Consider the following 23,277-nt stretch of genomic DNA (forward strand, 5'->3'; position numbering starts at 1 on the left):
CCACTCTCCAATTTCATAACCAGCTCCTATTTCTGTATTTCCATTTATACCATTTGAGATGGGCGCCGCGATAGCTCCTCTTAATGAGAAGAGTTTGACCATGCTTGGAGAGATGTTGAGAAAAGGTTTTTGGTTCATCTTTTCTGTCTATACGTTCTTGCAAAGAGGGAAACTCACCCGAGTATGCGTGTTGAACCGGTGCTCTGGTCGTAAGGATGTTCAGCAGCTCTCTGACATGTGTGTATAGCAAATCAGAATAAGGGTGCTTTCATACTTGGTTCAATTGCCTGGACCGTACCCAAGTTCGATTGTCCCCCTTTGCCACCTTCTTGGTTGGTCTGTGTTCACGTTTTTCCATCTGAGCCCCGGTACGCTTGTGTCATCAAACCGGCCCTCCAAACACATATGAACATTGTGATTGGCTGCTCTCATGTGAGAGGCTGTGGCTGCATTTGAAGCTTTTTTTCAACGGAAGGTTTGCTACTGAATGAGTCCATCATCATGACAATGTCGTTAAAGCTCGTGTTTCTCCCACTTTCACACACAGTCATACGTTATAGCAGACAGATATAATCTGTGAATAGTATGCCCTGAAAACTAACTGCAGAAACAAGTTGTCAGAAAAACTACAGCCTGTGCTCCATCTTTTATTAACACTGATGAGACATGTTACATTTGCATTATAGCTAAAATAATCAGAAGTCTTTCTTAAACTCTCTCTTTATCAGTTAATAAACATTATTTTAACATTACTCTATCAGGCCAGCTTAATAAAAGAGGTGGGCTTTTTCAGAAAAACCTTTTTGCAGTTATTCGCCTGATTTTCTGTGTAATTATGAGGTATAAATATTGCATTTTAGTGACATTTTAAGAACATATTTTGCTGGATTATCTTGTTGAATGGTTATCATACCCAGACTTTCTTGATGTACCAAAAATATTCTACCATTTTGTCAAATTGCCATGCTATTTTAATATTTTTATTTGTATTATACAGTTTTTATGTGCATTTAAACTGTAAGTTTTATTTCACAGTTTTATAAAAAATGAAAATTAAGAATAAAGAAAAGATATTTATCTCTTAAAATACAAATGTATTATCATCTATCATTATATATGAACAGAAATCTGTTAAAACTATAGTCAAATAACAAACTGGCCAGTACATTCAACATTCAACTGATTCATTTGATTCACCTGTCCCCACCAAATTCTAGTGCAAACCTTAGTGCAAACCTGGTCTAGTGTCTACGGGTAACTAAAAATACAGTTTTAGAGGAAACAAAAGTTTGGATAAAAGCATTTTTAGGAGAACTGGAAAAGTCAAGGCAAAACACTTGATATTAAGTACACTCCCAAAGCAAATGACTTTATATTTCTACAGACTCAATACAGAAAGAGCATTTGGGGAAATAAGATTATTAGATTGAGCAAGTTTGTGATTTAGTGGAGAGCAGTTATGAGTAGAGACTTCACCAACTTTATTATATCAGAGGAATTTCTGTCAAACTCGGCCCATTCTGTCACTTAAATATATTATTCCAAACACTCACACAAACAGGTAAAGAAATCTGAGATATATTAATAATTGAGCGAATGTCTTTGTTTGACATGTACTGAGAAGATTTGTGCAGTCAAATATCAAATAATCTAAAAAACTTTATAGCCAGAATTGACTGAAGGTATTATACACTCAGGGATTGCACAGAAACAGTGTTATATTCCTCTGAAGAGACTGAAGAAGAAGAAGACTTAATCTGAACACAAATGATTCCCTCTGCTGTCGAGAGAATGATTGACAAACAGGCAGCCAATCAGCTTTCGCTGAGTTCCTACAGGCTGCCAATCGGCTATTGCTGAGCAACCACAGGTAGCCAATCAGCTTTCGCTGAGCACCTACGGGCAGCCAATCAGCTTTCTCTGATCAGCGTGCAGGCAAATCTCCCGCCCCCGGCGCTCAGTCTGAGGCGGAGAGCGGAGAGTGCAGAGCTTTGCTGTTTGCTGTTGAATTCCTTTAACTCCACTTCTGTTACGGGTGTTGTGCGTCTATTCAAAGTAAGTGTATTATATCTGACCTTTGTAGCGTTCGCAGATTTGCTGCAATTATCTTGCGGGTTGAACTGCTTTAACATATGTGCTCAATGCTAATATACTCTCTTGTTTTTAGCTCGATGCTACGCTGTAAACACTTGTGTAATGCGTTACTCACGGGTTATCTACAGGGTTTCTGCAGTCTTAAAATGTATTAAATATCAAAATCCAGATTTTACTGAAATATTGTGTTGTGGGTCTTAAATCTTTTTTTAAACGGGTCTTAATTTTCCTTTGTTCATGTATTGCTATCAAATCTGGCCAAAACCCATACAATCACCAACAATCATCTCAATAAAACTTTAAACTTTTCATTAAAAAGCTCATTTTTAACTCTCTTTATCATAATGGTTTAATTATTTACATTACAGTAACATTTGTGTAAAAGTTCTCCATCTATTTACTGCTGAAGACACCGACCTGGACAGATTGTTGTGTATATATTTAGTTTATTATAGTCTTAAACTTTTAAAACATTTGTTCATTTTTATTTTAAAGAAACTTTATGTTGAAAAAAGTGTATGGATACAAGTAGAGCTCGCTTGTTTTTACACAATATTTAAATATTTAGTTAAGAAATAAAATCTAAAATATTTACATATTTTATTATTAACTGTATTATTGTATTATTAAATTTATAATTTGGAAAGGGCAAATAAAATCTTTTCCATCTGGGCCATTTGAACAATTCATTAGCCTTTAGCCCTTTATGGGTCTAAAATTTCATTCATAATGATCTTAAAACATCTTTAATTTAACTTGGTGAAACCTGCAGAAACCCTGTATCTGGGCACGTTTCAGTTGTGTCTCCATCTAATTCATTCACTAAGTGCTTGTGTAATATTGATCTTTTTAACTTAAAATATGCTTGTGTAAACCTCTGAAGAGACACAAACACTTTATTTAGCAGTAAAACAGAATGTGGGATTAGTATAATAGTATAAAACACTTAATAATTAATTTATTAAAGTATTGAGAGATAAATGTAAGCAATCAGAGACATGATCACGCTGCACACATGAGATGTAGAATCGGCCACTCAAGACTTACACACACATTTATTGAACAGGGAAGAGAAACCTATGTGTAACTTGTGTGAGAATATTGTGATGGTAAAACATATTTGAACAGAATGTATATGTTTAAATGATATTAGAGAATGTTTTTATTCAGGAAATATTTGAAGGCAAATGTTTAAAAATGTGTTTTCTGGAGGAATTTGACAATATTTATCATTGATCAGACTGAAAGAGCTTATAAGACTTTATCAGTGTTGCTGTTATTTGTGTGTTTTTAACTGATTAATGATGTTTCAGAAACACTTATGATTGTCAATTATATATTGAATATTTAATACAAGTGTTGTCATGAATATAGCCAGTGCTGCTGATATGCCATTAAAAGCAAACAGCATGTAATTAGAATAATTGTCTCCTCCTCCAGTGAAGCTCCTCCTTCTTCAGTGAAGCCCCTCCTCCTTCTCTAGTGAAGCTCCTCCTCCTCCAGTGAAGCTCCTCCTCCTCCAGTTCAGCTATAAACACTGGAATATTCCCATCAGGCTCCAGTGAAGAGTTGATTGAAGGACAGCGAGAACATGAGTGATCCAGAACCCTGCAGAATTAAACATGAAGACACTGAACAACAAATAGGTTGGTGTTTATTCCTGATTAGGGGTGGCACGGGGGGTTGTTGGGCTTCTGGAGTTTCAGCCCTAAATGTTATTTCCAAACCCTGAATCTTTTGGGTTTAACTTTATACAGAACTATTTATACCGGTTCATTATTGCTTTTCCACAGGATCAGTAAAGCATTATCAGCTGGGCTTTCTCCACCTCTTTTCTTTATTTAAGAGTTTTTTGTATCAGACGCAGCCCCACGGCAGTAAGCACTTTCTGTACTAATCTGTAATATATTAATATTATATGTTAATAGCTAAGACCTTATAAACAATCCGTGTATAAAATACATAATTAACAAATATATAGGCTACTGAAGAACAAACCGAATATGCAATATGATCATTGCATAATGATCACAGCTAAACAAGCTAGCACTCATTTATAAACTATAAATAAAAAATGAAAGACATTTTAAGTAATAGAACATTATGTAAAAATCTAAAGACTACAGGCTAAATAAAAGCTTCTCGTCAGAGCTGACCATCACTGCCGTCATCGTGCGCATATCAGTTTACAGCTTCTGTAAAGATCAGACATCCTATACAGATTACACAATCTCAATAAACACCATGTAAATGTATAAATATTTCCATAAGTATTGTTAATGAAATGTTTATAACGATATGATCTTGCTTTTGGTTATATGCCGGCTTTGAGCTCTTTACGCGCGCTCTCTCTCTCTCTCTCTCACCTGCCGGCAGTTGATATGCGCTGCATAATATGCGCTATACACACTACACAGCATACACTGGCGAGATGACAGGTGTGATTTGCGTGTTGTTCCTTGTTTTCTTCAATGCCTTTTTTTTTTTAAATCTCTCAAGTTCATATAGGCTATCAGGTAATATAATCTCCCTCAGAGATGTTGGAGTTCAATATCGTGGTGCGCAGTAACCATGTCCCTAAGTTTACACACAAAAAAAACAAAAATAAAATAAGAAAAATAATAGTAAATTAAAAGTTTTAAAAAGACATGTATATACATACATATATATACATACACATATACCCTAAAGCATGCATCTAAGAAATGTAAGGTACACCAGAAAAGGTCCCTTGGTGATCCTCTAATGCTGAACAGTATCTTCTCAGGAAATAAATTTGTTGATCAAATGTTATGTAGTATGAGGGTGAGATGATTTCCAGTTAATTAAAATGCTTTTTTTTCAGCCGTTCCAGCCAGAAGTGTGAAGTATTTTTTATGATGAGATGTAGTAGTTCAGTGTCCCCTAATATCCAGATTCTAGAATCAGAGCTGAGTTGGATATCTTTTCTGTAACTTTTGATGATATGTCAATTATATATTCCAGAAATCAGTCAACACAGGACAACTCCAAAGCACATGCAGCAAGTGTCTTTGAGCTGCATTGCACCTTTGACATTTTGGGCATATATTAGAATTAAACGTGAAGTTTCGTGAGAGTATAATATGTCTGATGCAATTGGTTAAATTGGATTTGTCTATGTGTAGTGCATATTAAAGTAGTCTGCATTCTGTTCATAATGCACTCCCACTCTTGCTGCCAAGATCCTTTCCCCATTTTTCAAAATATTACTGTTGTGTGCTTTGTTTTTTACAGTGTTTGATATTATGCAGTAGCTTATTGATGTAATACCTTTTGGGGACAATATGATTTTATTGTGCATGACATTGTCAAGTGGTGATAAGGCGGGAAGTTTAGGGAATGTCTTCACAGTAATCGCTTTAACCCAGTGTCTAATTTGTAAATATTTGAATAAGTTATGTTTGGGAATATTATATGTCTGGTAAAGTCATTCAAAGCTCACAAATGAATAATTTTAGTAAATGTCATTCAGTGCCACTATGCCTTTGTTTGTCCATGCTTTTAGTGTGCTATCTGCAATGCCATGAGGAATAATAGGGTTTTTTGCAGAGGTAGCACATCACTGAAGCTGCATAGATTGTGATTCGGGCCAAGAAAAAAATGTATCATATTATTGGGTGTTTAGTAAATGTAGACAAGCAACTTTAGACCCCAAAAAAGAGATGACATTCAGTGGGATTGAGCTCGTCTCCCATTGTTCTATATCTGTCCATCTAGTATCAATCGTATTGGGATGTAACCAAATCCATATAGGCAGAATTGAGATGTTAATTAATAATGTCTGAAATTGGGAAAGTTTATTCCACCTTTTTTTGTATTATGCTTTGAGTTTAGGAAGCTTTACTCTAGGGTTTTTACCTCTCCACAGAAAGTCAGCAAATATTTTATTTAATTCGATTTTATTAAATTTTATTTTATTAAATACGATTTGGGAATGTTTAATGGGAGACACTGAAATGTTTATATATAACTCAAAACCCATGGCTTCTAGGGTTGTGAAAAGAGTAGGTTTAAGCATTCTAACATAACTTCCAGTATTATCAGTATGTGCTCTTATCAGATAGAATTGTAGTTTTTTTGTGAATTAATAATGCTACTCCCCTACATTAGTTGGTAATTTGTTGCCAATTTTTTACGTTTTTAGTCAGTATCTGTATCGTCCCTCATCTCATTTTGGGTGTGTGGCAAGTTTTTTGCCTTGCGCTCAAAAAATGCTCTGAGCTTGTCTCGCGGTATTGGGGATAAGGCGTCTGCAAATTTCTTATCAATTTGGATGGCCTTATGCATTCGTTAGAAAAAACCTTAGTGCAGATAATACACTGTGGATGGGTCAGGGATTCTTTGCTTTGTGAAAATTGAATAAAACCATAGTTCAGGTATCTTGGTATTTCCTGCATTTCTCGTTTCCAGTATTGCTAGTGCTGCATCCCACTTGAAGGTTTGGAGCTTCCTCACCTGGCTCCAGTATGCTTGGGTCATTAGTATTAGCTGCTGTAGGCGAATCTGTGAGACTCGATCTTTTTTGTGGGGGATGAACTACAAATTTGTCCTTTTTTATTTATTTATTTTTTGGTCAGCCAGGGGATAAAATGAACTAAGGCATGATCGTTCTCCTAATTGTCCAATGCTAAAAAATGTTTTCAATATGACGCGACCCCCCCCACAGAACTCGCTCAGGCCCCCTTGTGGGCAGGGACCCCCCTGTTGGATTAGGATACCAGCCATTTAACGAAAACTCTAAAATAGGAGGTAGAAGGGCTCCACTGCACCCATGTTCTGCCAACCTTACAGAATGTAAATATATAAGAAATATATTGTTGCATGAAAAATAAATAACTAAAGTAAAAATTAAGTAAACAAACTAAGAAATAAACAATCATCTTGATGCATAGAACAATAAAAAAACAACAAAAAAGGCAATAGCCGTATTACTAACCTTTGCTACTGAACTTGTAGCTAAAGCTGACGAGCTATATAAATCACCTATTATCAATGTATAGTCTTATCGATTAACAAAGTGGGAGACTGAAGAACAGGAAAAGGAAAAGTTTGGGATTCCAAACTCAATAATGTAACCTCTATAAACTGAAGGCCATTCGAGGATCAGTATTGTTGGCTCTTATTTGGACCTCGAGGGTTCTGTGTCATAGCTGAGCGAGTCAATGACGTTTTTTACTTCCAATAGAGTGGAGAAAATCTTCGATTTCCCCATATGTATGATCCGTAGTTTGGAAGGATATAGGAAGGAATACTCTATTTCCCGATCTCTCAACACTCACTTGACCTCTGTTTATGTTTTCCGTGCATTCTGCAGCTCCACGCTGAAGTGGGAAAAAGTGGATGCACAGGTTTTCAAAGTATACCTCCATTCGCTCTCTTGCAAGTTGAAGGATTTTCTGTTTATCTCTGAAATTCAGGAGTTTTGCCACAATTACCATTGGAGTCGTTCTGCTAGGTGAGATATTTCCCATTCCGCTCTTTCAATTACCGGAGGAGCTAGGAAGTTTTCCGCGCAAAGGAGTTCAGGAATGAAGGGTTCCAGAAATTAAACCATTATACCTCCTGGTTTTTACGGCAGGTTTACAATGCGTATGTTAGATCGTCTGCCTCTGTTCTCCAAATCTTGTACTTTATCTTTTAGATAAGAGACACTCGTTTAGAGAAAGATATCTCCTAGGTTGTCTTCTGTGGAGCTTACTCTAGTTTCCGTCTCAGTCTTTTGTCTTTTAGTTTAGTTTGGATATCACTGGCTATCCGGTTAATTTGTTTGCTGACTTCTTTTTTGCTGCCTTTATTTTCCTTCCACAAAGTCTGCAACGATATTTCATCTTGAGGATTTTGTTGTGCCGAGTTGCTGAGCTGATGATGTTTGCACTCCATTTATGATTTGATCATTCATTTTTTAAGAATATCGAGGACCACAATGAAAATAAGCCTGTGGCTTTTTTGTGTATTCAACAGTTTTTAAAATATGTATGAAGTACTCTAACTAATCTGTATATTTTTGTTAAAATTGTCAAATACAATCAATAAATCAATCAATTCCACTTCCTTCTGTCATGTTGTCCGGCATGTCGAGATCACTCGTTTTGGCTATGCTAGAAACTGGTCGAGATTTACATCCTTTTTGACGCAGAATGTGTACCGCCATAAACAATATTGACTTTTCAATGTCTTGATGAAGTTGATATTCTATCAGTAAGGGAAATTAATGCAGGATTTTCTGTGAAGATTATAGCTAGTCAGTGGAGCTCGCTACAGCACGTCTATCCCCACCGCCTGAATACATACAAATTATAATAGGCCATTTACAGTTTTCAGATCGGTCTCCTCAATATGATTAAAAATGACTTCTGATCAATTATGTAGGAAACTGAAAACTGGACTGAGACCGTTTCAATTTACTTCTATGTTAAGCGGCTTTGACACAATTTACATTGTAAAAGCACTAGAGAAATAAAGATGAATTGAATCTGCTTATATGTGTATACGTGTAATGGACAACTAAATATGATCTGATTTATTTTACATTAATGTGCATCTAAATTACAGTGTGTGTAGCCAATATTCCCAGTGTCTTTTCACTTTACAGCTTTTGAGAGTTTTTAAGACTTAATGAAAACTAATGTTTTTTTTAATTTCAGACCTAATTGAAGAGAATGAGGAGATTAAAAAGGAGGAACATCATGTCAAAATTGAGGAAAATGATCATTTACAGACTGATGGTATTTTGAAAAGGAGAGACAAGAATCGTTTCACCTGCACTCAGTGTGGAAAGAGTTTTGGAAGAAAAGGCAGCCTTAAGATTCACATCAGGATCCACACTGGAGAGAAACCATTCACATGCACTCAGTGTGGCAAGAGTTTCAGCCAAATATCAACCTTTAGTAAACACAAAAAAATCCACACTGGAGAGAAACCGTTCACATGCACCCAGTGTGGGAGGAGTTTTAGCCAATCATCAAACCTTAATCTACACATGAGGATCCACACTGGAGAGAAACCATTCACATGCACTCAGTGTGGGAAGAGTTTCATACAATTATCACAACTTAATCAACACATGAACATCCACACTGGAGAGAAACCATTCACATGCACTCAGTGTGGGAAGAGTTTCAGCCAAATATATAACCTTAGTAGACACAAAAAAACGCACACTGGAGAGAAACCTTTCATGTGCACTCAATGTGGGAAGAGTTTTATACTGTCATCACACCTTCATCAACACATGAGGATCCACAATGGAGAGAAACCATTTACATGCACTCAGTGTGGGAAGAGTTTCCGGAAATCATCACACCTTCATCAACACATGAGGATCCACACTGGAGAGAAACCATTCACATGCACTCAGTGTGGGAAGAGTTTCAACTGCTTAACGCACCTTAATCAACACATGAGGATCCACACTGGAGAGAAACCATTCACATGCGCTCAGTGTGGGAAAAGTTTCAACCAATCATCAAACCTTAATATTCACATGATGATCCACACTGGAGAGAAACCATTCACATGCACTCATTGTGGGAAGAGTTTTAGCCAAATATCAGCCCTTAATAAACACAAAAAAATCCACACTGGTGAAAAACCATTCACCTGCACTCACTGTGGGAAGAGTTTCAGCCAATCATCACACCTTAATCAACACATGAGGATCCACACTGGAGAAAAACCATTCACATGCATTCTGTGTGGGATGAGTTTCAGCCAAATATATGCCCTTAGTAGGCACAAAAAAATCCACACCGGAGAAAAGCCATTCACATGCACCCAGTGTGGGAAGAGTTTCGGCTGTTCATCACATCGTAATCAACACATGAGGGTCCACACTGGAGAGAAACCGTTTACATGCACTCAGTGTGGGAAGAGTTTCAGCCAAATATATGCCCTTAGTAGGCACAAAAAAATACACACTGGAGAGAAACTATTCATTTGCACTTAGTGTGAAAAGAGTTTCAGCCGATCATCATCCCTTAATCTACACATTATGAGCCACACTGGAGAGAAACCATTCACTTGCACTAAAGCTGCGGTCACACTAGACTTTTCTCCCCATAGGCATCTAATCATATGCACGCGAATGCGTCAGATCGGAAAAGCAAGTTCGTGCGTCAAGTTTTGCAGTTCACTGCATTGCAAAGTTCAAGCTTGGTGAACTCTGGCCTGAGAAACTGCATCAATTGACTGTGTGAGACCAATTGAAGTTCAAAACATGTCCTCTCTGGACAGAAATTTAAAATATGGACCAATCACTCACTTTTTTAATATCTAATCATCTTGTTTAACCCCACCCCTTTTCGCAGTGCCGTACAACAGAATTTCACATGTTTCAACTTTTCTAATGTTGTTTTGGATGATGTTCTCTGTTTGACTTCCTGACTGAGAAACAAATCCCTGGGAAGACACCGCACATCAAAGAAGGGAAGCTCCAGGATAGTTAGTTTGCTTTATACCAGGGCCTCAAGTTTAGAAAGTCCATTCATTCGTCCTGTGTTTCTTTACTTTTAGATTCAAGATTCTTTCTAGTTCACTACATTTACTTTTTGTGAGTAGAATACAAACTTGATGAATATTTTATGGTTTAAGCAGAGCAACAGGTATTAAGTTTTACAATATTAATACACTGTGATGATCCCAAGACTTCAGATTGGAGTATGTGGTAGATCCTGATTGGATGCCTTCATTACTCATCAAATGGTATATAAAAGAGTTGTTGTGCTACTCCAGGACGCTGTGGCTACTCAGGAGTCCTCATTGCAAGACCTGCCATCTTATTGACTCTTTAACCTTATGGTTTTGTTTTGCATTACTTGTATCATGTAGTTAATGTGTTGTTGTGATTATATCCTAAGTTCTTCATCTTCATTATTATCCCTAGACATGTGTTGGTTACTTTGATTGTTCTACGAGTTACATTTTATAATAAATAATTTGCATTCAGGCTATTTTGTTGGTTGATCTCTCTTTTATGTTGCGATTCAAACAAGCGGGTCATATCAGTTTGTAAAATGTGTCCGGTTGTATCCGAGATCTTGTCTCTTCCGTCATGACCATAGGTGAGAGTAGGAACCTAGATAAGCGGTAAATTGAGAACATTGCCTTTCGTCTCGGCTCCTTCACCACAACAGACCAACTCATCAACTGCATTACTGCTGACGCTGCACTGATCCGATTTTTAATCTCACATTCTATTCCTCATGAAAAAAACCTGCAGATACTTGAACTCCATTTGGTGTAAGGACTCTCCTCCAAATTGGGGATGGCCACCATTTTCCTGTCGAAACACCATGGTTTCTGACTTTCTGACTGCTGTTTCTTTCCCTGCCATGTCACACTCAGCAGCATACCATCCCACTGCATGCTGAAGGATGTAGAGGATAGACATTGTAGTGGCGGAAGGGGAAGTAGGATGGCTTGTTCTACCATAAACCAAGATGGACCAGGGCACGAGATGTCTCAAACTGAAGGCGTAATAATGAAATAAAAGCTCAGGAAGCCCCAATCCTCCTTTTATTAAACTGTTTTATTATTTGACTAAATTATCAAACTGTTTTAAATATTTTAAATAAAAGAAATATTTACAGGGATAAACTAAAGTAGAGAAGTAACTTTAGGAAGGCAATTCATTTTGAGTACGTCACAGCAGTGGTTCTCAATTCTGGTGCTTGTTCAAAATGAGTTGACAACCGTCCCAAATTAATTCTGGTACTTTTTACTAGATCTTAGAATCACACCTGAGAAACCACAAAAGCAGAGATTTGGCTTATCTTTAACTGAATAAGATCAATTTGCACTAGATCAGCAAGAGGCAACATTTGTTTGAGTTTCCCCCGCCGACTGGCTCCTGATTGGTTGGTGTCTTGGCTTCAGTGACGTCCTTGGGATTCACTTGCATGTGAGTGGAAGTTGTCCTGGGTTATTGGGGTGACAGACTCTGCTGAGCGTCCATTTGCAGAAGGTTTTTTGCAGGTTCGGCGGTTCCTAAACTTTAAGAAGTTGCTTGGAAATTTCTTTGTGGCTTGATCGAGAGTCAGTGCAGTGTCTGAGAGCAAGGCAAGAGGGGGCAGAATGTGAATGAGCGAGCTAATGCAAAAAGCAAAGTTTTACTGTTGCAGTAGGTTTTTAAGTGATCTGGTTTGGTCCATCCCACTGCCACTGTCTTCCAATGAGCAGTTGCCATGGAGGGCCATTATGCATCAGGGTAAATCATTAACAGACTGCTTGATAATTTCACTATCTTACATCAACTGTTACAAGATAAATACTGTTTCTGGTACTAGTTTTTCATTTACACCAATGTATTGCAAATATGACTAGATTTTTTTTAGTACCAGGCATCATACGTTTCAGAGGGATTCATCTGCTGTAAGGGTTAAAAACCATTGAATAACTTGTTTGCTATAAACACTTGAAGTATTCAAAGAAAGCTGTGGCATGTTATTTGAAGATACCTCTGCCTTCATGGTAAATTTTAAGTGATTGTCTTTTATTCAATTAATAATTCCAGAGTTCCTTTGTCTCAACAATAGTGCACATCAGGAAAAATGTGCATGACAGGATATAAAGCCTCATGGAGCACATGATGCAAGAGTCATGAAAGGAGCCTTGTGAGGCAATTAGTTAGGTTTCCTGTTGAAGGGCTTGTAAAACACCATTGTTGGTTTATTACATTGTGCCCAAACTTGGTAAAGGGTTCTCAGAACATCTGCTAAAGAGATATTAGTACAAATAGTCAAATCAATCGGCTCTCTGTTATCTGTGATGGATTCTCCTATGGTATATCCCCTCAAGGCAGTCATAAATGGCTGAAACCAGACAATGTGGCACCTGACCAAGATTTTAGATTCAGTATTGGACTCGTTCCTGTTCTGCAGCATGCCAGTGAGTTACTAGACGCTTATATTTGACAGACAAGGATCAGTTCATGGATATCTCTGTTAACAAGGTCATGATCTGAATCACATCTGTTAAGTAGGTAGATATTTAAAATGTACAGGGCAGGGAGGCCTGAGGACCGGAATTGAGAACCACTGGCTCAGAGGGAAAAATATAGTGATCTCCTTAAGTCAATGGATTTTTTTTTTTTGAAGTAGCACACAATTCTTAAATTCACAAATTATATTTTTGTTAATTCACAAATTTCTGAATTGGATTTTGTAAATGAATAGAGCAGTGCATGTTTTAATGTTATTTTGTTTTTTTATTATTTTATTATTTTTAAGAGTGATCTGGCTATATAGGTTTCACCCAATCTTATTTACATTTAATTGGGAATGGGAAGACATTCCTCCAGCAGTGAACGGTCAATGAAAAGGTTTTGGAAAGTGATTTATAGCCTGTGCTCACTCCCAGATTGGAGGCTCCTGGAGGGGATGTAGACCTTCAGCAGCAGGTGGAGGTAAGAGGGTGCAGTGCCAGTAATTTGAACTTGATTGAGCGGTAACCAATGCAGAGAGATAAATAGGAGTTACATGGGCTCTCATTGAAGACCAGACGAGCTTGCAGCTTCTGAAGCATCTTTAGAGGATTAAGGGTGCAGAATGGGAGTCCAGCTAGAAGAGTACTGCAGGAGTCCAGCCTTGAAATGACAAGAGCATGGGAGTCGGTTGCTCTAACACGGAGGCTAAAGACCATGACCTCTAGTGTTTGTTGCCAGAGCACCTTTAGGAGGACAGAGCAGGATATTAAATGTCCTGAATAGTTTGCGGATGTCTGAAGTGGTGTTAATTTTGTTATGGTAGTATGGGGTTTTGGCTGAATGGAGTTGGGAGGCCAATGATGCCAGCTGGGTTTGGTACCTGCTAAGGTCAGTGGAGGTTTTTGAATTGTGCCATGCTCTCTCCGTTGCCCTGGGTGCTGTTCGATGTTGTCTCAGAACATGCCCTAATCCTAACACTAACCTTTCTCTCAGACCATCCGACAGCTAGGGCTTAAAGGTAATGCTGAAGTGGTCTGAAGTGTGCAATGGTTTAACTGACTTAATCAGAAGAGCAATGTCTTGTGTATATGAGGTCAAGTTAATTGCCTGATTTATGTATGCTCGTGGTGGCAATCCGGTTGAGATTGAATGATGTCAAGAGAGAATGGAAGTCTGTAGCATAAGATTTGTCCAGGTGAATGTTGAAATCACCTAATGCTACAAGCGGGCTGTCATCCTCAGGGAACGAGGACAGCAGCCCATCCAATTCTTCAGTAAATGCACCCAACTGACCAGTAGGATGGTGAATGACCAGAATGTGAAATGTGAAGTGATAGAGACTGGACAATCTTATCTTACACAATAACAAATGTGAAAGTAGCAGCTCCACACACTGCATGTTAAAAGGTTAAAACAGAGTCATGTCAGCATAACAGGCTAATGGCAGAACTTTATATAATTAGGATATTAGATAGGGTTTTTTTGGTTGTAGTAAGTGTACCATGAAGCGAATATTGGGGAGTGGAAGCAAACGGATACTACTATATCAAACTTGATGACCTGGTTGGGGTGTAGTGGACTGAACCAAAAAGATGAGGACAAAAATTTGATTCTTGATATCAAAAAGCTAATTGTTAAGTTAATTTAAAATGACTATTTTTACTAGTAACAATCTCATTTTCGATACAAGAAATTACCATTGTCACTAGTGACAAACCTATTTTTGATATCAAAAGTCTTCATGGTTTTTGATTTTTACATCTCTTATTGCCTGGGGTCCAAAAATGAAAAGGCCGACTCTGTCACATATAAGGAAGGTTGAACCCAGACCCACCCATTCGGTTGACCTTGTGGTTGCAGGGGGTGGAGTCTGTGGTCAGAAAGGAACTTCGTACCATTGCTAGGCCCAGCAAATGGCCTAGTAACTTGTTTTATGTGCCTGAGTCAGTCCGGACCAAGGTTTTACAGTAGAGGTCATTCATCTGAGCTTGCCTACCACCCATGAGCATATAGCATTGTTTGGTTAAATAAGCAATGGTTATGGTGGTTCTCAATGGTGTGGAGACAGCAGCCATTGTCTTGGACCACATCTTCTGTATTCATGGCCTCCTAGTTGACATTGTGTCCAGGTTTTAGACATAATTTTGCCGACAGCTGGATGCGACTGCTAGCCTTTCTCAGGAGCACCACCCACAGACCAATGGCCAGGCCCAGCAAGCTAATCAACGGCTGAAGAGGCATCCAAGGAACCATCATCTTGGAGTTCCAGATTAACTATGGTCAAATATGCATGTAACTCCCATCCAATCTTGTCTATGGGCTTGTCTCCCTTTCAGTGCTGCTTAGGCTACCAGCCCTCTCTGTAGACTGATTTCACAAGGCCACCCTTTTAAAAGCGAAATCGAGGCTGCGTTAGGAAGAAACCCGGAAGTATCGCCTGGAGTCACACAGGAACATTGTGTACCTGGCTGTATATCTTAATCACAGTCATTTCTGGTGGGCACCAGTGAACACTATAGCAAATCCGCGCTGTTTAAAAACATGCTCAGTGGCACTTAAATGTTAACAGGAAATTTACATTTTTAAAACTTAAGTATCGGGACAGCACTATTAAAGACAACACGCGGCTGTGCTACAGAGGACTGCATTGTTTTATCGCTCACCGGGTTACATAGGCTGAAGCAGGGAATCATCCCCACGGTGTTTACCTGGAGCCATGAGCTGAATCCTAGAAGGACACTTAATTACTCTTAAAGAGATTGTGATTTTGTTTGATGCCTAATATGCTTTTAATTGTTTAAATTAAACTGAACTGAATGATATTAAAGTGATGTTTACACCATATCTGCGTTTTGAAATTGCGGCAACAGCTAGAGGTTTGTAGTCCACAGCATGTTGTTGCAATGTTTACAGTGCTGATCCTATACTTTCCTATATGAAATAAGCATGTTCCAGATGCCATTACCAGATTCTATTGTTCCCTCATTGCATTATCCAGACATAGAGGATCACCAGAAAAGGACTGGCAATAGGAATGAAGCGTCTGCCCCCTCTTTACATGTGTGGTCAGAAAGTCTGGTTGTCTTCTAAAGACATTCCTCTTAGACCTCCCTCACGTAAATTGGGACTCGTATTCATTGGACCATTTCGCATTATCAAGGTGCTCAGTCCAATGTTGGTTCAACAGTTAAGCTCCGAGTTTAAAAACATTCATCCGTTTTTTTAGGTGTCTAAGATCAAACCCATTTTTCTCTCCTCCCTGCAGACCTTAAACTCTGCTCCTCTGCCTCCCAGGCTAGTTGAGGCTCCTGAATGTGAGGAGAAGAGGTAGACAGGTTATCAGTATCGGGTAGACTGGAAGGGTTATGGTCCAGAAGAGAGATGTTGGATTCCGGCTCTGTATATCCTGGACCGCTCTCTCATTAATCAGTTTCATCAGGTCCATGGTGAGTCTGCAGGGAATGCCAGGGGGCATTGTTGAGGGAGGGGGTACTGTCATCATACCTCACGCTTTTTTTCTCTGTCCTGTTCTAGGTTATAGATTACCTCTTGTCATCTGCTTTTATTTGCAGTCACGGGAGCTCTCGTTTCCCCTTTTCCTATTTATACGACATAATTTCTCTTCATGTTTGTCAGTATGTTACTAATCGTTTGTGTGCATATTCTTTTGTTACCCTGTATTTGTGCCCAGGACTTTCCCAGGACTCACTCCCTAATAAAGTCTTGTTGTTTTTCTGTATTTGAGTTCACACTTTTTTTTACTCGTGACACAAGTATTTTCTTTCTCATTTGTGTTTAAATGTCTTTAGACTTTGGCATGATGTCTAGTTTTGAGGCTCTTTTGGTCTACTTCACTTTGTCAGACAGGTCCTATTTAGGTGATTTCTTGATTGCGAACAGGTGTGGCAGTAATCAGATCTGGGTGTGGCTAGAGAATGTGAAGTCGGTGTGATAAATTAGTCATGTTTTAATGGGGAAACACAATTTCACACAGGGCTATGTTATTCAGTGTTTTGTCTTCCTTTTAATAATAAAACCTTGATTTAAAGACGGCACAATGTGTTTAATTGTGGTATAATATTTACATTTGTTTGATGATCTGAAACCTTTAAGTGATAGAATTCTGAAGTGCATTTGTTACATGCAGATTACTAAACCAGAGAACATTTGTCATTTAAAGGTGCAGATTTAAGGCTTAATGCAGATATGTCTGTGAGGCAAATATTCGCAGAGAGTCAGCTGCTTTTTTCTGGCAGGTTTACCAGTCAGGCACATAATGAGAAATCATTCCCTATCTGCTTTACAAGTTTTACAAAAACATGTTGTTTTGTTGTGTTTTTACGAATATATACAAATAAAAAAACATCCATTTACAGCTTTCAAATGTATGTCTCATCAGTATGACCAAAAATGACTTGGGATCAATCGTATAAAATCCGACCCCAAGAGGTTGATATGACAAGATCAATCTAAATATCTAATATCTGCTATGTTTCTACATTTAATGTGCATCAAAATTAAGGTTTGTGTAGCCAATGTTTTAGTGCCTTTTCAATGAGTTTCTATGACTTATTAAAAACTGAACTTTTTTTTTTTATTTCAGACCTAATTGAAGAGTATGAGGAGATTAAAGAGGAGGAACATCATGTCAAAATTGAGGACAAAACTCATTTACAGACTGATGGTATTTTGAAAAGGAGAGACAAGTGTTGTTTTACCTGCACTCAGTGTGGAAAGAGTCTGGCAAGCAGAAGCAAACTTAAGGTTCACATGAGGATCCACACTGGAGAGAAACCATTCACATGCACTCAGTGTAGGAAGAGTTTCAGCCAATCATCACACCTTAATCTACACATGAGGATCCACACTGGAGAGAAACCATTCACCTGCACTCAGTGCGGGAAGCGTTTCAGCCAATCATCACACCTCAATGAACACATGATGATCCACACTGGAGAGAAATTATTCACATGCACTGAGTGTGGGAAGAGTTACAACTCCTCATCACAGCTGAATCAACACATGCGGATCCACACTGGAGAGAAATCATCCACGTGCTCTCAGTGTGGGAAGAGTTTCAGCAAATCATCATCACTTTATAGACACATGAGGATCCACACTGGAGAGAAACCATACACATGCACTCAGTGTGGGAAGCGTTTCAACCAATCATCAAACCTTAATCTACACATGAGGATTCACACTGGAGAGAAACCATTCACATGCACTCGGTGTGGGAAGAGTTTCAGCAAATTATCACCGCTTTATACACACATGAGGATCCACACTGGAGAGAAACCTTTCACATGCACTCAGTGTGGGAAGAGTTTCAGCCAATCATCAAGCCTTAATCTACACATGAAGACCCACACTGGAGAGAAACCATTCACATGCACTCGGTGTGGGAAGAGTTTCAACCAATCATCAAACCTTAATAAACACATGAGGATCCACTCTGATGTGAGAAAGTGCTTGGAGTGTAAGAAGACTTTTATTACAACTGGAGAATTAAAACGGCACCAGAGGATTCACGCTGGAAAAAAACGTACAAGTGTTCACACTGCAATAAGAGGTTTAGTCACTCAGGAACCCTGAAAACACATGAGAAGATTCACAATGGAGAGAAACCATAGGCATGATCAAAGTCTACAGTTTCACTCATTCGGCACAGCTTAAGAAACACATGGGCTCTATCTGAAACCGCCTACTAGTCAGTAGGTACTGCATTTGAATTGAAACCTACTACTCAGTCGTAAAAAAAAATATGTTCTATACAGTTTGAACGTAAGCAGTATGAATGGAACTCTGATGTACTACATTTGCAATTTTGTCATGATCACGTGACCTACCCGTGTGAGTTGCGTCTATTCACTCCTATTCATGAATTCTCACGTGGGGCATCATGCAATAGCGTATTCCATCTGTTGCTCGCTTCTGAATTTTGTCGGAAGAAGTTGGTCATCCGGGTACTTCTCTCCAGAGGAGATGTGTTAGGTTCTGGCTCTGGATATTCTGAACAGCTCTCTCATTGATCATATTCATCAGGTCTATGGTCAGTCTTAAGGGAATGCCAGGAGGCGTTCTTGAGGGAGGGGGTACTGTCACCGTACCTCACGCTTTTGCTCTCTCCTCCTGTTCTAGGTTACAGATTACCTCTTGTCATCTGCTTTTATTTGCAGTCACAGGAGCTCTCGTTTCCCTTTTTCCTATTTATACAACATAATTTCCCTTCATGTTTGTCAGTATGTTATTAATTGTGTGCATATTCTTTTGTTACTCACCCTGTATTTGTATCCAGGACAGCCAGTGAGCGAGTGTCTAGTTGTTTTTTTTCCATAACACTTCCTCAGCGCTCGACTGGGTGTTTACTTTGATTTTTGCTTTTTCTGGGACTCATCCCTTAGTAAAGACTTGTTGTTTTTCTGCATTTGAGTTCACACTTTGTTTTACTCGTGACACAAGTATTTTCTTTCTCATTTGTGTTTAAATGTCTTTAGATTTTGCCATGATGTCTAGCTTTTGAGGCTCTTTTGGTCTACTTCACTTTGTCAGACAGGTCCTATTTAGGTGATTCCTTAAGTGCGAACAGGTGTGGCAGTAATCAGGTCTGGGTGTGGCTAGAGAACTATGTTTTATGTTATGTTTTAATGGGGAAAAACATTTTTACACAGGGCTTTGTAATTCAGTGTTTTGTCTTCCTTTTAAAAATAAAAACCTTCATTTGAAACCTGCACAATGTGTTTAATTGTGTTATTTTTGACTAATATTAACATTTTTATGATGATCTGACACCGTTATGTGTTCATCACGTGCAGATTACTAAACAGGAGAACATTTGTCATTTAAAGGTGCAGATTTAAGGCTTAATGCAGATATTATGCCAATATGTCTCATGTCTGAGGCAAATATTGACAGAAATTCTGCATTTTTTTCCTTAAAACTTTATTTTGATGGTCCATTTGAGTATTAGTAGACTGTCTGCTTAATATCTGCTGATACTGCTCCTTCAACAGACAATTAACTGATTAGAAGAAACTTTGCAAGTACATGTTATCTTACACTAACCCTAACCCCAACCTAACAGTCTACTTATAATCTATTGAGATTTAGTTGGCATGTAGATGCATTCATTCATTCATTTTTTTGGCTTAGTCCCTTTATTAATCTGGGGTCGCCACAGCGGAATGAGTTGCTAAGTAGATGCAATATAACTTGAATTCATCAAATGGACCATCAAATTTAAGTGTGACCGTTTTTTCTGACAGGTTTGCCAGTGAGGCACAGTATGAGAAAGCATTCCCTATCTGCTTTACAAGTTTTACAAAAACATATTGTTTTGTTGTAACTATAAATATATACAAATAAAAAATAGGCCTGTTGCAGCTTTCAAATTGATGCCTCATCAATATGACCAAAAATGACTTGGGATCAATCATTTAAGAGTCTGCTTCAATGTGTATATGTGTAATGGATGATGGTTGATATGTCAAGAGCTACCTGTCTTCTCCAGGACCTAGGCATTAAAAGTTGACACAAAGTCCTGGAAATGTCCGGACGAGAACGAATGTGAACAGCCCCGGATACACACAGGACTGAGACTAGGTGGCTTGTGATTGGAAGGTACCATTGCCCGCACAAACGAGTATACACTCTTAAAGTAACAGTACAACTGAACGGATCTTGAAATTCATATACATGTATGAACTCAAAATGATAAAATAATATATATAATAATATCAAATGAAGTAAATTACAGTTATACTCAATAGAAAAAAAGTTATTTTGAGTGAAAACAATATAACCAAAATAGCTGTTACACTGACATTCGGTCTTTATTTGGAGTTTCTTGTGGCTCAGATCTGGCAAACAGGAGCGGACCGCCCATGTGCTGTCATTCCATGCAGTATGTGGGCCAGGTGAATGCATTAAGTGTAGGCTAGATTTGAGCTCAAAGACATTTTGCTATCTGGTTATACTTATAGATACTTTTATTATGCAAAGAAATAACACTTTTTTCACAGAAGAGACGTGATGAATTAGAAAGTTATGTTACAAAACTTAAATCACAGCATATTATGTAAGTTTATCAGACTCACCATCAAGAGTCTTCCATGCAATAATTATGAGAGTTCACACATATACATATCAAAATCTCTGAATGCCAAATGTAGAATAAAAACACTATAAATTAACACATTTACAGTAAGAATGCTCTAGTTTCAACGAGTAACTAAAAATACAGTTTTAGAGGAAACAAAAGTTTGGATAAAAGCATTTTTAGGAGAACTGGAAAAGTCAAGGCAAAACACTTGATATTAAGTACACTCCCAAAGCAAATGACTTTATATTTCTACAGACTCAATACAGAAAGAGCATTTGGGGAAATAAGATTATTAGATTGAGCAAGTTTGTGATTTAGTGGAGAGCAGTTATGAGTAGAGACTTCACCAACTTTATTATATCAGAGGAATTTCTGTCAAACTCGGACCATTCTGTCACTTAAATATATTATTCCAAACACTCACACAAACAGGTAAAGAAATCTGAGATCTATTAATAATTGAGCGAATGTCTTTGTTTGACATGTACTGAGAAGATTTGTGCAGTCAAATATCAAATAATCTAAAAAACTTTATAGCCAGACTTGACTGAAGATATTATACACTCAGGGATTGCACAGAAACAGTGTTATATTCCTCTGAAGAGACTGAAGAAGAAGAAGAATTAATCTGAACACAAATGATTCCCTCTGCTGTCGAGAGAATGATTGACATACAGGCAGCCAATCAGCTTTCACTGAGTTCCTACAGGCTGCCAATCGGCTATTGCTGAGCAACCACAGGCAGCCAATCAGCTTTCGCTGAGCGCCTACAGGCTGCCAATCGGCTATTGCTGAGCAACCACAGGCAGCCAATCAGCTTTGTTTGTTCAACGTGCAGGCAAATCTCCCGCCCCCGGCGCTCAGTCTGAGGCGGAGAGCGGAGAGTGCAGAGCTTTGCTGTTTGCTGTTGAATTCCTTTAACTCCACTTCTGTTACGGGTGTTGTGCGTCTATTCAAAGTAAGTGTATTATATCTGACCTTTGTAGCGTTCGCAGATTTGCTGCAATTATCTTGCGGGTTGAACTGCTTTAACATATGTGCTCAATGCTAATATACTCTCTTGTTTTTAGCTCGATGCTACGCTGTAAACACTTGTGTAATGCGTTACTCACGGGTTATCTACAGGGTTTCTGCAGTCTTAAAATGTCTTAAATCTCAAAATCCCAATTTTAGGCTTTAAAAAGTCTTAAATGTACTGAAATATTGTGTTGCAGGTCTTAAATCTTTTTCTAAACAGGTCTTAATTTTCCTTTGTTCATGTATTGCTATCAAATCTGGCCTAAACCCATACAATCACCAACAATCATCTCAATAAAACTTTAAACTTTTCATTAAAAAGCTCATTTTAACTCTCTTTATCATAATGGTTTAATTATTTACATTACAGTAACATTTGTGTAAAAGTTCTCCATCTATTTACTGCTGAAGACACCGACCTGGACAGATTGTTGTGTATATATTTAGTTTATTATAGTCTTAAACTTTTAAAACATTTGTTCATTTTTATTTTACAGAAAATTTATGTTGAAAAAAGTGTATGGATACAAGTAGAGCTTGCTTGTTTTTACACAATATTTAAATATTTAGTTAAGAAAATTATCAAATCAATAGTTAAGAAAAGAAAATTATTCATTCATTTTCTTTTCGGCTTAGTCCCTTTATTAATCTGGGGTCACCACAGTGAAATGAACCACCAACTTATCCAGCATATTTTTACGCAGCGGATGCCCTTCCAGCTGCAACCCATCTCTGGGATTCATCCATACACACTCACTCAAACACTATGGACAATTTAGCCTACCCAGTTCACCTGTACCACATGTCTTTGGACTGTGGGGGAAACCGGAGCACCCAGAGGAAAACCGCGTATAAGCGGGAAGAACATGCAAACTTCACACAAGAAACGCTAACTGACCCAGCTGAGGCTTGAACCAGCAACCTTCTTGCTGTGAGGCGACTGCACTACCTACTGCGCCACCGAGTCGCCAGTTGTAATATTAAACTATGATAATTTTTTGGAAAGGGCAAATAAAATCTTTTCTATCTGGGCCATTTGAATAATTCATTAGCCTTTAGTCCTTTATGGGTCTAAAATTTCATTCATAATCGTCTTAAAATATCTCAAATTTAACTTGGTGAA

At 38.1% G+C, this 23,277-nt stretch overlaps 1 protein-coding gene and 1 pseudogene across 2 annotated transcripts in view; both read left to right on the forward strand.

The window, feature by feature from the left end:
* Positions 1-23,277, forward strand: part of LOC130221820 (gastrula zinc finger protein XlCGF57.1-like) — a 59,521-nt gene that overhangs the window by 18,846 nt on the left and 17,398 nt on the right. Inside the window, exon 1 of one of the 2 annotated variants that reach the window (XM_056454420.1) lies at positions 21,982-22,095. The exons of the other annotated variant lie outside the window; for it this stretch is intronic. The gene's annotated coding sequence lies outside the window, so the exon portion shown is untranslated. Of the gene's footprint in view, positions 1-21,981; positions 22,096-23,277 lie in introns of those variants that run through there. 2 annotated transcript variants of the gene reach the window in all.
* On the forward strand, positions 1,928-19,749 carry LOC130220619 (zinc finger protein 91-like; annotated as a pseudogene).

This window comes from Danio aesculapii, chromosome 3 (genome assembly GCF_903798145.1).
Source record: "Danio aesculapii chromosome 3, fDanAes4.1, whole genome shotgun sequence".
NCBI classification, from domain to species: Eukaryota; Metazoa; Chordata; class Actinopteri; order Cypriniformes; family Danionidae; genus Danio; species Danio aesculapii.